Source organism: Antedon mediterranea, chromosome 5 (assembly GCF_964355755.1).
Source record: "Antedon mediterranea chromosome 5, ecAntMedi1.1, whole genome shotgun sequence".
NCBI lineage: Eukaryota > Metazoa > Echinodermata > Crinoidea > Comatulida > Antedonidae > Antedon > Antedon mediterranea.
The window spans coordinates 14,878,501-14,891,909 of record NC_092674.1 but is presented as its reverse complement, the minus strand read 5'-3'; the positions used below and the strand labels follow the sequence as shown (position 1 = coordinate 14,891,909).

At 34.7% G+C, this 13,409-nt stretch overlaps 2 long non-coding RNA genes across 2 annotated transcripts in view; one reads left to right on the top strand and one right to left on the bottom strand.

Moving 5' to 3' along the window:
* The window catches only part of LOC140049362 (uncharacterized), a 250,627-nt gene extending 245,217 nt beyond the window's left edge, over positions 1-5,410 (top strand). The window contains exon 4 of the long non-coding RNA XR_011845235.1: positions 5,164-5,410. This is a non-coding gene — a long non-coding RNA (uncharacterized lncRNA). The remainder of the gene's footprint in view (positions 1-5,163) is intronic.
* LOC140049363 (uncharacterized) overlaps positions 1-13,409 on the bottom strand; it is a 423,758-nt gene that overhangs the window by 239,054 nt on the left and 171,295 nt on the right. The window lies entirely within an intron of this gene.

Sequence of the window (13,409 nt, the reverse complement as noted above, 5' to 3'; positions counted from 1 at the left end):
ACTTCTACAATAAATGATTTGGTGCCAAATCACAACCTACGTAGGTACTGTATTTCCAAAAAAATATGACTGCACTAAAAAGTCAGTTCGTAAATACTGTGAACCTAAGTCAATAGAAATTCCAGATCAGAAGAGAATCGGCAAAAAATAAAATACAAAAAAAAAACAAGGGTTACATGCTTGGTTTTATGCCAGCCTAATTAATTGATTGTAACATTAATAATACTGTAATAGTAGTAGTGAGAAAGTAGGTCAATGCTATGTTAATTGTTGTCATTTGTGTGTTTGTCCCACTATTAATAATCTATTTCCAATATCACAAGCGGATTAGCACAACAGTGCTTTATTTAACCTAAAAAGGTTGGATATGTTTGATAGTTGTATTGGTATTGAAAAGCTCTTATGCAAGGCAAACCTCTTCTGTTGTTCATTAAATGTCAATTTTGATTGGCTTTGAATGTGTTTTTTAAAAGGTTTTTCATTCGCAGTAATTGCATCTTTCACTTTCTCGTCAGTACTATGAACTTGTTGACAATACACCAATTCAAAGTTCATATACCTTGCCATAATGTCTTTTAAAAACTTCTCAAACAAGGATCATTATTGTCCAATCTTGATTTGCATATAGTCCATGAACCATGACTCTTTTTCTTTTCTTGTTGACTGTCCCATTTGAGTGAACATGTATCACCTGAGCCATAGTTGATGAATCTAATCAAGACTATTAAGCGATGTCAGTCTTCATAAATGCCTTCATGACATCTCTTGATACCTCTCAGTCTTAACAAACCACGAGAAACACTGTGGAATAGTTCTTGTCAAATTTAAACCATTGTTTTATTTGCATTATTCTATGAACTACAACTGATTTCAAATTTGTAATCCAGTGTTCTATTACTTGATCTGAAAATCTTGTTAACTGTCTCATTTAAGCAAAGTAAACATGCATATCTCGGCCATTAATACATCTAACTTGACTATTTTCTTCATGAAGTGACTGTTTGGTTCCTCTAAGTTTTTTTCTGCCTTATTTAATGTCATTTGCTGTTAACTTGTTGTTTTTGTGCACCAGAAGGAGAGTACTCACATAATGACTTTTCTACAATCCGTCAGACTGTCATTTTTTTTTTTATTGTATTATATGTCTTCTGGAAAATAAATGAATTGAATTGAATGAAATTTCAAACTGCTGCATGATTGTAATCAAAGTCAAATGTGCCTGTTTTGTAACGTACTTGTTTACCATATGTGCTTTAGACACTGCCTCAAACGCCACCTTAATATCAGAGCTTCTTGTTTGTAGTTTTTCTTTTGGTGTTGCTGACTTCAGTCAAGTTCCTCGATTGCATACACGTTAAACATTGTAAAGAAAACTCCCAGAAACTTGTTTCTATCTGTCAATAATCTCAGAGTCAGCACAAATCAGAAGTGATTAAGGGAATTGTCAAAAGAACAATGGTAATGGCAGTCATAAGGACAATGACGAGAATCTCTGTCGGCCTACAGAAAATAGTCAAGAGGATAATTCAGAATAAAATCAAGGGATAATCAGTAACATGATCCAGGAAAAAATAATAAAGACAGTCTTTATGTCTTGTATGAATCATTCAAAGCTGTCCTGTCAATCACAATGATAAATATCAAACATATCCCACCTTTTTAGGATATAATTTTTGCTGTGTTGTTTATGTGTCAGTGTTTGTGTGAACTAGATTGTGATTGGCTAAAAGTAACTTGTTTGTGGCAAATATCCATAACTATAACATATCTTTAACATAATTTAATAAGAAAGAAATGTCATAATTCATAATGACTAATTGAGGAGAAACAACAAATTAAAAAAATTAAATTACATGAAACTAGATTATTATGAGATGATATGGAAATTATGAATTCATACAGAGAGACCAACAAATGAAATAAAAGCACCCAGAAACTGAGTGAAGGACTTGGCAAAATGTTGCCACAGAGGGAGCATGTTGAAAGATACATTGTTTTGCTTTAGGTATTAGCTTTCACCTACATGGTTAAAATCCTGCTGGGGTTTATAATTTGTAATAAATAATTTTCAATACAAACAAAGCTTTGCCCCTTCCTTAACTCATGAACTAAGCTTAACCACTCGGCCAGTCGACTAATATTTTGGTCCATGTCAAAGAATATGTTCATGTTGAAAGAATACAGAGGGCAAGCTATTTAATATACTGTATACAAGCTTTTGTGACATGACCAATATATAATTTTTCCTGAAAATCAATAGGCATGTGTGTGTATATACCTATGTTCAGAATGAAATAAAAAATGACACATATGCTGGTATTAAAACACAACTTATCAACTAACAATAGTTTCAGTTGACTAACAATAGAAAACAAGCAGGTGAATTTGAAATAGCAAAAGGTATACAAAAACCTGTACATTAAATCAAATGATGTTTTAAAATTACAAATCACAAAGTATAACTTGCTTCTTGTACAAAAATGAAGTTTTTTAGGGTTCTCGAGAAAGTGCAATTTCAGTTTACTTGTTACGTTAAAACTACATACTCAATTAGAATGGAAACTATGTTGTATATTATCACTTGAAAAGTTGGGAAATGGCTGAAAATTTTTACTGGCAACATGATTCAATCCTTTCCTCCAAGGACAAGTACCAGTGGCCTAACAAGCTCCAAAGCCTGACTTTTGCATACAACTCCTGTGTTCATGAAACAACCGGGTATTCACCATTTTAGTCTCATGTTTGGAAAGGTGCCACAGTTACCAGTAAACATGATTTTCCGAACTCTTTGGCGTACCAATCAATCTCCTGACTACTATGCCTACGTTAAATCGCTTCCGAAATCGACAATTTGGGTAAAGGCATGAAAAAACAACGGCAATATGCCAGATTTTGTATGGCAGGAAGATGAGAGGTACCGACATTGAAATAGGTGACCACCTTAAAAGCCAACAAAGATTCAGGAAAGGTCGCTGATAGGTGGGATTCCAATACCCATGAAAAATGGCCAGAAACTCATATATTTCGATTAAAAAGTAACACATCTTGAAGATCCACAATGTTTCAACCAAAGTATGGTTCCGAGAATTGATGGGAGAGGGAGTTCTTTACATAAATTATTAACCTAGAAATGACATTCACGTTTACCCATTTTTTAAGCAATTGGTGTATTTAAAATAATTTATTAATTATGTAATTAAAAAAAAAAAAAGTATCATTGGATTTATGTTGTTCCGGCTTCACACAGAGCCTCAAACTAATAAGCCATTCCTGCTCAACAAGTAGCAAATGTGATTGTGAGAGGGAAGTTGTTTCTATACACCTGGACAGATCTGATCAGACATTATTATTTTGTGACACAGCTTTCAGCTGTTTTAATTATTTATTGGTTTTTAAAATCCTGATATATGTATGAAGCTAAAATCAATTGCATATTTTTAGGCGAGAAGTAAAAACCAGTCCACCACATCACCACCTGTAACTCAACTTGCCACTCCACATGTATCTCTAGCAATGGCACCACCCACCTTTCTCACTCAGCAGACTACCTCATGGCACCACGCCTCAACAAACTTCACTAATCACACCACCCATGGTTCCGACTCAACAAGTTGCTTCAACTTTAACTCAAGAAGCAGTACCCTCTGACTAAACTGATGCTGGATATTTGAAATAATCATCTTTAAAACAACACATAAATTTTGTTTCATCCTGTGTCAAGTATTACAAATTAATTATTAATTATTTTTGTGTGAGGACTTGACAGGTAAAAAGTGTTTGATGGCGAACCACCATGTCTTTGTGAAAAACTAATTATGGCAGGCGTTTGATGAAGAATCTAGTAAAGGTCATCCTTCAAGCCACACGTTTTTTTAGCAAGATCCAGTGGACTGGGAATAAGAAAAGCAAAGAAGGACAACCAACTTGGCATCATATTATTATCTCTGACGTTTTTGTTACGTTATCACGGAATAGTCCATTAAAATATGTGACCTGCTGAGGAATCTAGTAAAGGTCATCCTTCAAGCCACAAGTTTTAGCAAGATCCAGTGGACTGGGAATAAGGAAAGCAAAGGGGGGCAACCAATTTGGCATCATATTATTATTATCTCTGATGTTTTTGTTACATTATCACGGAATAGTGATTCCGTGATCATTTCACATTTAGAGTCTGACTGAAAAACTACAGTTTTTTTAATTATATTATGTAAGAATTTAAACTAAAGAATAAAAACTGCAGTACAGTGGTCTGAAAGTGTCATGGCAATTTACAACAAAAAAAGCCACGGCAATTTACAAAAAACCCACGGTAATTTACAAAAAAAAGCAACAGCAGCAGCTAGTTCGCTGGTGGAACGTCTGCCTCAAATTCATTGTGTAAAATATATTTATATTTCTGCCATTCGGTTGTTTTTATTGTGGTGAAAATTCTAGGGCACTACAGCCAGTGGTGGTTGTTCATTTCCAAAAGCATTGAGGCCAATTGAGGGGGCATCGACGGCACTGGCCGTGGTAAAATTCAAGACATGATGTATCTATCTCATAATCAATAAGAGATCGAGAGTCGGAACAACGGTATCCAAATTGGGTCCATAGAGTGGGAACGTCACCACGGGGGTACATAGATGGCAATCGCTACTGGGTCTACTCGGACGATGTCGGTCAACTTTGTACTGATTGTCAATGTTTTGATTACAATGGTCGAGATCGTGATTGTTACTACCCTAGCAATGAGGATATTTCAAAAGGATATGTCCAAAGAGGTTTCGGGCGAGGTGAGCGTCTGGAACGACAACCTTTTCGCCCTCAGAAAAACTTTGAATTTTTTGGTCAGGATGACAGGCACATTTTCCAGGATAGATTTGAGGGTTTTATCCGAATTAGCGGATGGAACCTGGCGGAGGAGGTTTTTCACTTAAGTATGAAAGGGAAAGCAGCCATGCACATACAGACATTGTATACTCTTCACGGCAGTGACATCACAAATAACTAGGTAACTAGAGCTCTAAAGATATTTTGGAGGTGGCGGGGCTGAAGATGCCAAATCTAACACCCTATCGGCACTAGATATATGACATCAAATACATTTTATAATTTAATGAATACTATTTATTAAAATCATATTTAAATTTACTTAATTTATACATTTTTTTATATTCACAGAAACTGAAATAAAAAACAAAATGAATGCTCTAAGGACATATTTTCGATGTGAAAAACGTAAAGAAATGATAGCAAGACAAGTGGGAGTAGCTCTGTTGATTGCTATAGCCCTCCTACACAAGCCTTTCCTTTTTAGCAGACCATGTTACCCCACGAAAGTCAACATCATCTGTAAGTTGATTTTTTTTTAGGAGAGGATGAAGATTGATCTTTAAAACATCAAAACTAGCAAATTTGTAATGGTCAATTATATTGCCATGGAAGTGGTTCCACTTTATTAACATAGTGACAGAATTTTTCTCCAATATATTTGGCAATTGATATACTATTATTGCTACCTTGACTATCTAAGTTCTGAAGCTTTGATACTGCTTCCGCTGATATTTCCTTCCCATTTGCCCTTAAATAATTGTGCAGTATACACATTACTTCTGTCAATTAGAAGTGGAGTTGAGCATTATTTTGTAAGCAGTATCGGGAAAACAGCCAATACTGAAACACACATGGAATTTGATTTCGCAATATGAATAATTAATAACTAAAAATTAAATAAATATCAAAGAGTGACGATTGATTTAATATATGTAAAAATGTATATCAAAATACAAAGCATTTTGTTCACCAGGGCTAAGAGAACCAACTGGCCTGATGCCTGGGACAAGTGTTTTATAACGGTTGGACAAGTTTGACATATTCTCTTGTCGCAGGTCAAGCACTTTTAAAATTTATGAAATTAAAATTAAGAGCACAGAAAATCATTTGTCAACACAGTTTAAATAATCTACACATTTTTGCAGTCTTTTAATTTTAATTTGTAAATTAGTAATATAGTGGCAAAAATTTTCGAATCAAAAGCTCAAGAATTTGTAAAACATCACCTCATTTTGTTTTGGTATGTAAATGTCAATCAACCAAGGTGAGTGTCACCTATGAAAAATGTCTTGATCACCAAATCATGTCCGTGCACGAATAGTCCGCTTTAACACTATTGGTTTAGCATTAGTCAAATAATAAATACTTTCAAGGCAGAGGGTATTTCTATACACCGAAGCATTGTATAGAATACTATAGAAGTCTCGAAAAATGAAAAAGATTGCTGACCTTCCACATTTTGGCCAACCGAAGATAGTTACCACTGAATATCTTAATATGATCAATAGCGAGATGGAGGCTAACGACGAATTGATGGCTAGAAAGCTAAAAGAAATCATCCAAGAGCGAACTAATGTCAATGTTAGTATAGATTGCATTAAGAAAACAATGCAATACAAGTAGGTACTGTCAACTTATCAGCCAAACAAAGTCCACCGATTCGAATTTGCGTTTTGTTGCATCAGAAACAACTAACAATGTCAGGGTGAGGTTAAAAAAACGATATATAGAGGATATATAAATAATTTAAACAAAACTTCCTTAACGGCTACCGATTTATGCAGGATAATACGAAGGTAACCAAATAATTATGACTGCAAACAGCATCATGGTGGAAGACGCCAGCGGAAAGTCCTGACTTCAACCCGACAAAATTGGTATTGCATCAGCTAAAGGAGTATCTCCGACAAGCCTCACACAAAGGAACAGCTGATCGAAGGTATAAAGACTTTCTGGACAGACATCCTGACTGTTGAAATTTGTACATCAGTCATCTTCGGAAGTTTGTTCCATCTGTTGTACGTTGCCGAGGTAAAGCAACCGGATATTAAATCATAACTCTTCTCAAGCCAAACAGCCCTTTTCAGGGCTACAATTTGAACAATAGAGAATTGATAATCATGACCTATAATACCTATCTGTTCAAAAGTAATAAAAAAAAATAATAAGATGAATAGGCCTAGCCTATAAATGCATACAGTACATTGATAAAGGTTTATAATTACAAATGAAATGCAAGTAAATTAATAATACAGTAATAGTTTGTATTAATGGCTTTATTAACAATAGAAAACACTAAATACAGTACTAAATACAGGCCAAGCATTGGTCTGCGAAATTTTAGACCTAATAGGTAGACCTTTTTTTTTTTGTCAATTTATTCTTGATTAGGATGTGGTGGAAGGGATCAGTGGTTTAGTGCGATTATATTTAGGTATACTAACTAAGCATGCGCTAAATTCATTTTTGAGGAGATATCCTCCAACGTTGAAAGCATACTCGATTACTGTACATAATTTATTATTACAATGTTTAAACCTGGTGCTGTAGTTCAGGCTATTAATTATACATGTGGAGTGAGGCTACATGTGGCTAAGGTGAAGGAGGTATCAAGCGACTGTATAATTAAATTTCAATAAATAGGCTATGGGTCAACTTGTTGGGTAATTGAGGACAATGTCCGAGAACCAGAGCTCCGGCATTTAGACAAAGTGACGGGGACGTAAGCATATCGGCAAATGCAACGTGGGGATGCATTTAAAAAGAAATTCCCAACTGGACAGTTTTCTCCTTCAATGGAAGTGGAAATTAATGACCCGTTATTGTGTGTGGTAAGAAAACCATATATAAATTGAAAATGCAGTAGGTTTCATTAGACCCAAATCGGAAAATTGTGTATTGGAGTACTACTTTACCACAGAAGAGCGGACACGTTAATAACACGTCGGGTAAACCGGGAGCAGAGCAGTTGGATCCGATAAGAATGGAGAAAGTAAAGGAATACACAATAGAATTTCACCAAAATTCCCTATGGATTGCAAGGTCAAACATAAAAAAGATGCCTACAATCAATTGATGCGCTTAGGCGACATAACAAAAGAAAGAGCAATAACAATGTGAACAAATTAAAATGTGTAGGTTTAGCCAGGTACCTGTAGGTCATGATTGAAAATTTCAAAAATTAATAAAATCTTTAAAAAAGTTTTAAAAATTGTCTTCTGAATTGAAACAATTAATGAAATGTACATATTTGGATTCAATTTATGGAAAGGATATTATAACAATATTATTCATGTGTTCTTTTCTTGTGTTTTGAATGGTTAGATATTTCCAAATGTACTTTTTACAATTATTGTAATGATGGAAATTTTGTTACCGTTATAAGGAGCACTCCAAAAACTAATTTTGCGCGACTTCTACGATAATATACACTAATGCTTACTCAACCATGAAAATGAACGTCTCTTCGCGGGATGATGCAAAATCATTCATGCGTTGATTGTTCTCGTGGAACTCATGAATATTAATCAATATCTAGTCTAATTCTAGAAATGCTAAGAACTACAAAAAAACAAGAGTGCCACCTAAATCGAATAACGCAACCAGAAGTAAACATCTTGACCATCATTTCTGCCGATTGCAAAGCGATCAAATGATGTTTTTAACACCATGCTTAAGGTTATCCTGCGATGATAAAAATAAAATCAATGTTTGGACACTTGCTGTGGGTCAATACAATCAAACATTGAGGTTTTATCTGGAATGACAAGCCAGACTACCTTTACCATGATTTCAGTTTCGAAAACAGCAAAATTATCCCTTCCGGATACATGATTATGAAGACCAAGGTAAAAGAAAGAGGGAGTTCCAGAAGCACAGAACCAAATGTAAGTAAATCTAAAATACGCCAATGTCGATCTTTATCACGAAAAAAATCTAATAAAAATATGAAAAAGGAACGTTTCCGCACAGATCATATTGGACATACTAGGGTAAAACTTTGGTAAAACAGGGCCCGTATTTGTTTATAACAGATCAGCCCATTCAAACTCATGCGAACGATTTAGCCGATATTTTAAACATAGACGATATGCAAAAAGGAAAATCTGTTGCTTACATCATGACTGATGGAGGAGCCGACTGGTCGGTGAAAAAGTTTAAAACTTTTATTAGCCAGGGTCGATTATGGAAAGACCATAACTTTGACTATTTTGCTGTCGCAAATTTAGCAGCGGGACATTCTGCCGAAAACCCAATTGAGCACCTTTGGGCCCCTTTGTAAAAAAACTTGTATCCGTGATGCTGCCAATTAATTTTCCAAGAGAGGTTCCACTATTTCAACAAAGCTATTTGTCAGTTGATGAAAAAAACGCAAGACTTGAGAAAATATTTGACAGTGCCATTTGTAGACTTGCCTGTTATTGGGATATGAAGCATGACGGTTACCCTATCAAGCTGACTGCAAATTTATCTCCAATTTTGGTATTCGTGTTCCCGCCCGTAAATTATCCTTTGTGTTCCCTTTAGTAGAGTCAATGTTATTAAAAATGGTTACATCAGTAGATTAAGTTAATCTATAGTTCAGGCCCATCCCCATATCAACATTTTTAATTCCAATCTTTATCTTCTTTGTCGTAATTTAATTTCTGAGTTGTTGTAATTGCCTTTGTATTTGTTAAAGCAAGCTATATGTGGCGGATTTATTTCTTCTGTTTCTGCTTTTAAAAAATAGAATAATAAAATAAAACAAAAGTCAGATTTTCATCACTTTCGTAAATGTTTGTCGCATTTAAAAGAGTGCGGATCTTGATTTTACGTGCCCAAAATTCTTCGGCTTTTTAAAATGTATTATTTAGATAATTATGCTCTAAAAATTGTTACCTTCATGTTTCATTTTGATGACATCATCATGTTAAAAATTAGAATAAAAGATGGGTCTCACAATTTCTTATAGTACCGGTATGTAGATTAGATAAATGTGTTTGTTTTTAATTGCATAATAATATAACACAGAAGTGTACTATAATTCAATATACCCACATATGCTAGTATAGATATGTGGGTGTGTGTAGTAGTATTGAAAAAGATCAGATTCGGTAGTCCGGCCCCTATAAACTTACTCCCACACCATGTTCAAAACACGAGGTCCATATTAAATTATTTTGTTATGTAATCGTTTATTATTATGTTTGACTCAAATGTTATTTTTCCCGATAAAGATTGGATTTTTTTTTAGTCTTTCTCATTTATTATTACCGGTAATAATAATAATAATAATGCGCTGCTCTCACAGCATTTATTTGGTCAAATAAAACATATCCAAAATTCGTTTTTTGTACACTATTTAAAGAATATATAAGATCAAAAATGTTACACGGATGACAAAGTTTTCATTTTTTGCACATATGTTCACTTGGACATACAGATTAAACAAGAAATATTTCTTACAAAAAACGCTGCTCGCATATTGAAAAATATTTTTATTTCAAATGTTTTTGAATGTGTCATTTTATTGTCACATAATAGTTATTTTACCTGAAAAAAATGTAATTTAAAGCAACAAATACTTAAATTGTCTGTCAGACAATGGTTTTTGGGTTTCTTTTCTTTTTTTATATGTGAATAAATATTATTTTTTTGTTACAGAAGTGAATACTCAATTTCTGTCACTTTAGTTAATTTTATTGCTAAGGTCAAATCTGGGGGTCACTTCATCACCCTAGATATTTCAATTGTGAAGTATCCTATTACAAACACAAACTTTAATGGACTGTTTCGATAATAATTCAATGAATATCTGACAGTGAATATACCAGAAATGCTTAGGGATTTGTAATTTTAGCATGACATGTCCTAATAGACTCTTTCCCAGACGTTTCTTGGGTCTACAACTGTAGCAGCTGGAATCAATAAATCATAGTGGAGTTTCCATTTTCACAAAACTGTCTGTCCTTAGAACTATAACTGCTGCTTGCTTTAGCTTCTGATTGAGTAGTCCTAATGGGACGTAGCGGGCTAGAGCAGCAGCGTGAAAAATCACTGTAGCCAAGAAAAAAAAATGTATTTTATGACCATATTTGGAGTATTTTCAAAATAGCCGCCAAAACAAAATGATGGTCCATATCTTAGTAACCGGTAGGGGTACAGAGTTCATTTTAGTGTTAAATTGCTTAGAACACGTATGTTTCTATTCACTCTAATACAACATTTTATTAGAAAATGGCCGGAATCATCTAGTATGGTCATATCTCGATAACTACTGACAGTAGAAACATGAGGTTGGTGTTAAAATATTCACAATATACATACAAACTATTTTTCCCAAAAGTGACTGGAAATCATAATATTGACCTTTGACATAATCTATTTTTATTTATTTATTTTTTTATTTTTATTTTATTTTTTAACATTCCAAAGACCAGTTAAAATAAATTAAATAGTTTCTATTTGAGAATAATAAATACCAATAATAACAATGATTTCATTATTTAAGGTCCATAGAACCCCTTTTATATACAATCAATTACAATCAATATTCATAAAATCCGGCATTCTGATTGGCTAAAAGTTTATGAAGTTAAACGTGTTGACAGGTGGATAATTGCCAAGTGGTAAGTATTTTTATGCTTATAAAGCAGTTGTTGATTTCAAACAAGTGTTTTTAGTATTAAATATATATATTGATTTACCACTTTAAAAAGCACTTAGGTTACCATAAATTTACTTTCTTGTTTCTTTTAAGCATTTAAATTAATTATCAATTAGGCTACCCGCCAGTGGTGGCGCCAGCGGGGGGGCTACGGGGGCTCCAGCTCCCTCGTCGGGGAGCCTAGCACCTAAAATAAATATTTCATACATTACATTACTAAACAAAAAAACATGCCATTTTTGCGTAGCCCACATCCTATTATAGCTAAGTTATATAATTAATTAGTTAAATTTTCAATGTCCTGTATGTCATGAACTTCTCACCACTCGGAAGTCCAGATGGTACGCACGCATACACTTTTGGGAGGTATAAATTATTTCCCCGACTGAAAAGGGTCTACGCTTGCGGACGCACCCCCCCCCCCCCCAGGCAAATAAAGGCAAAACGGACCACTTTTTTTAAGCCTCTAGGCCTGATGTTTCCAAAGTATAAGATGCAATTTTTTGAAGACCTGCAGCTCTAGTTTTAAACATTTTCTTAGCTCAGCCCCAACCATAAAGCTGGTCATATTTCGAAGTACAATAAGTGCATTTTCCGGGACCTAACAGCTCTAGTTTTAAAAAATTTCTTAGCTCAGTCACAACCATGATAGGGACTTATAGGCCTATATTTTGTTTTATGTTTTGAAGTATAATAAGTCCAATTTCCGGGACCTCCAACTCTATTTTTCTAAGTTTTCTTATCCCAACCACGGTTGTCTGGTTCTGCAGTAGTAATTCTTGTAGTTCTGTAATTTTGTTTCATAGTATCATTAATATGTATAATTGCAACTTCCGGGGACCTAGCAGCTCTATTTTTCAAAATTGTCTTACAGATCATGCCCAAGGCACTTCATTTACAATGTTTGCACTCTCAGACAGCAACCAGCCTACACCTCTGCGATAAACAATATGGACCTACGTCTTCGCCTGTGGGTATGTTTTACGTTCGCGTATATTAATTTTTCTATGCTACAATTTACCCGATAAATATAGGCATAGGCCAATTTTGAACTTTTATTTTTTAAATTGAAAAATATGGATTGAAACAGTCACCGCGCATCGTTTTTTTGCACGCAGTATTTTATTTATGCATTATAAAAAATGGAAAATGTGGCTACCCTAAATCTGATTAAAATGACCTCAAATGACGCTAAAACGCGTTGCTTCCCCACCGGGGCCCTTGGCGGCCCCCTGGCCCCCAGCCTAGTGATGCTCGCATAGCCCCCTCGTCGGGGAATGTAGCCCCCGCGTCGGGAAGATCCTGGTGCCACCGCTGCTGGCTAACCTAGGCTCGTTGCTAGGCATACCTCCACCTCCATTCTTGCCATTTGAAGTTCAACAACACTAAGCTCTAAAGGTTAAGAAAACATCAAGTAAAAGAAAACATAGATACGAAAGAGCGGTCTTCAAAAAGACAGAAAGTTGCAAGTCCTAGCAGAAATAACTGTATTTTCTGCAAAAAAAGATACATTTCAAAAGCTTCATGAATACTCAAAGGTGTCACTGACAAAAATACTTCGAAGAATGGCGACAGAAGAATTATCAAGGAGGTATATGGACCACTTGTCAGAATGCTGAACCAACTATTCCTACTCCAGAAGATTGGGGTTGGACATTAGAAGACACACATTGGAAGCCAGTTTGAATGACTAAACCAGAAGCAGCCAAGGCCTGCAATGAACTTATCCAATGTGGCTGCAAATCTGACCGTGGTTGTGTGACTTGCAAATCTAACCTCCCTTGTACAGAACTGTGCAGCTGCAAATGTCCCAGATAATATTACTCGTAATTGAATACAGACGATCCGTGTCAGAATTTATTATTTCTAAGACATAGTTAATACTTATTATTATTATTTATTTTATTTTTTAATAACTGAGGTTTGAAATATAAAATGAAGAAGT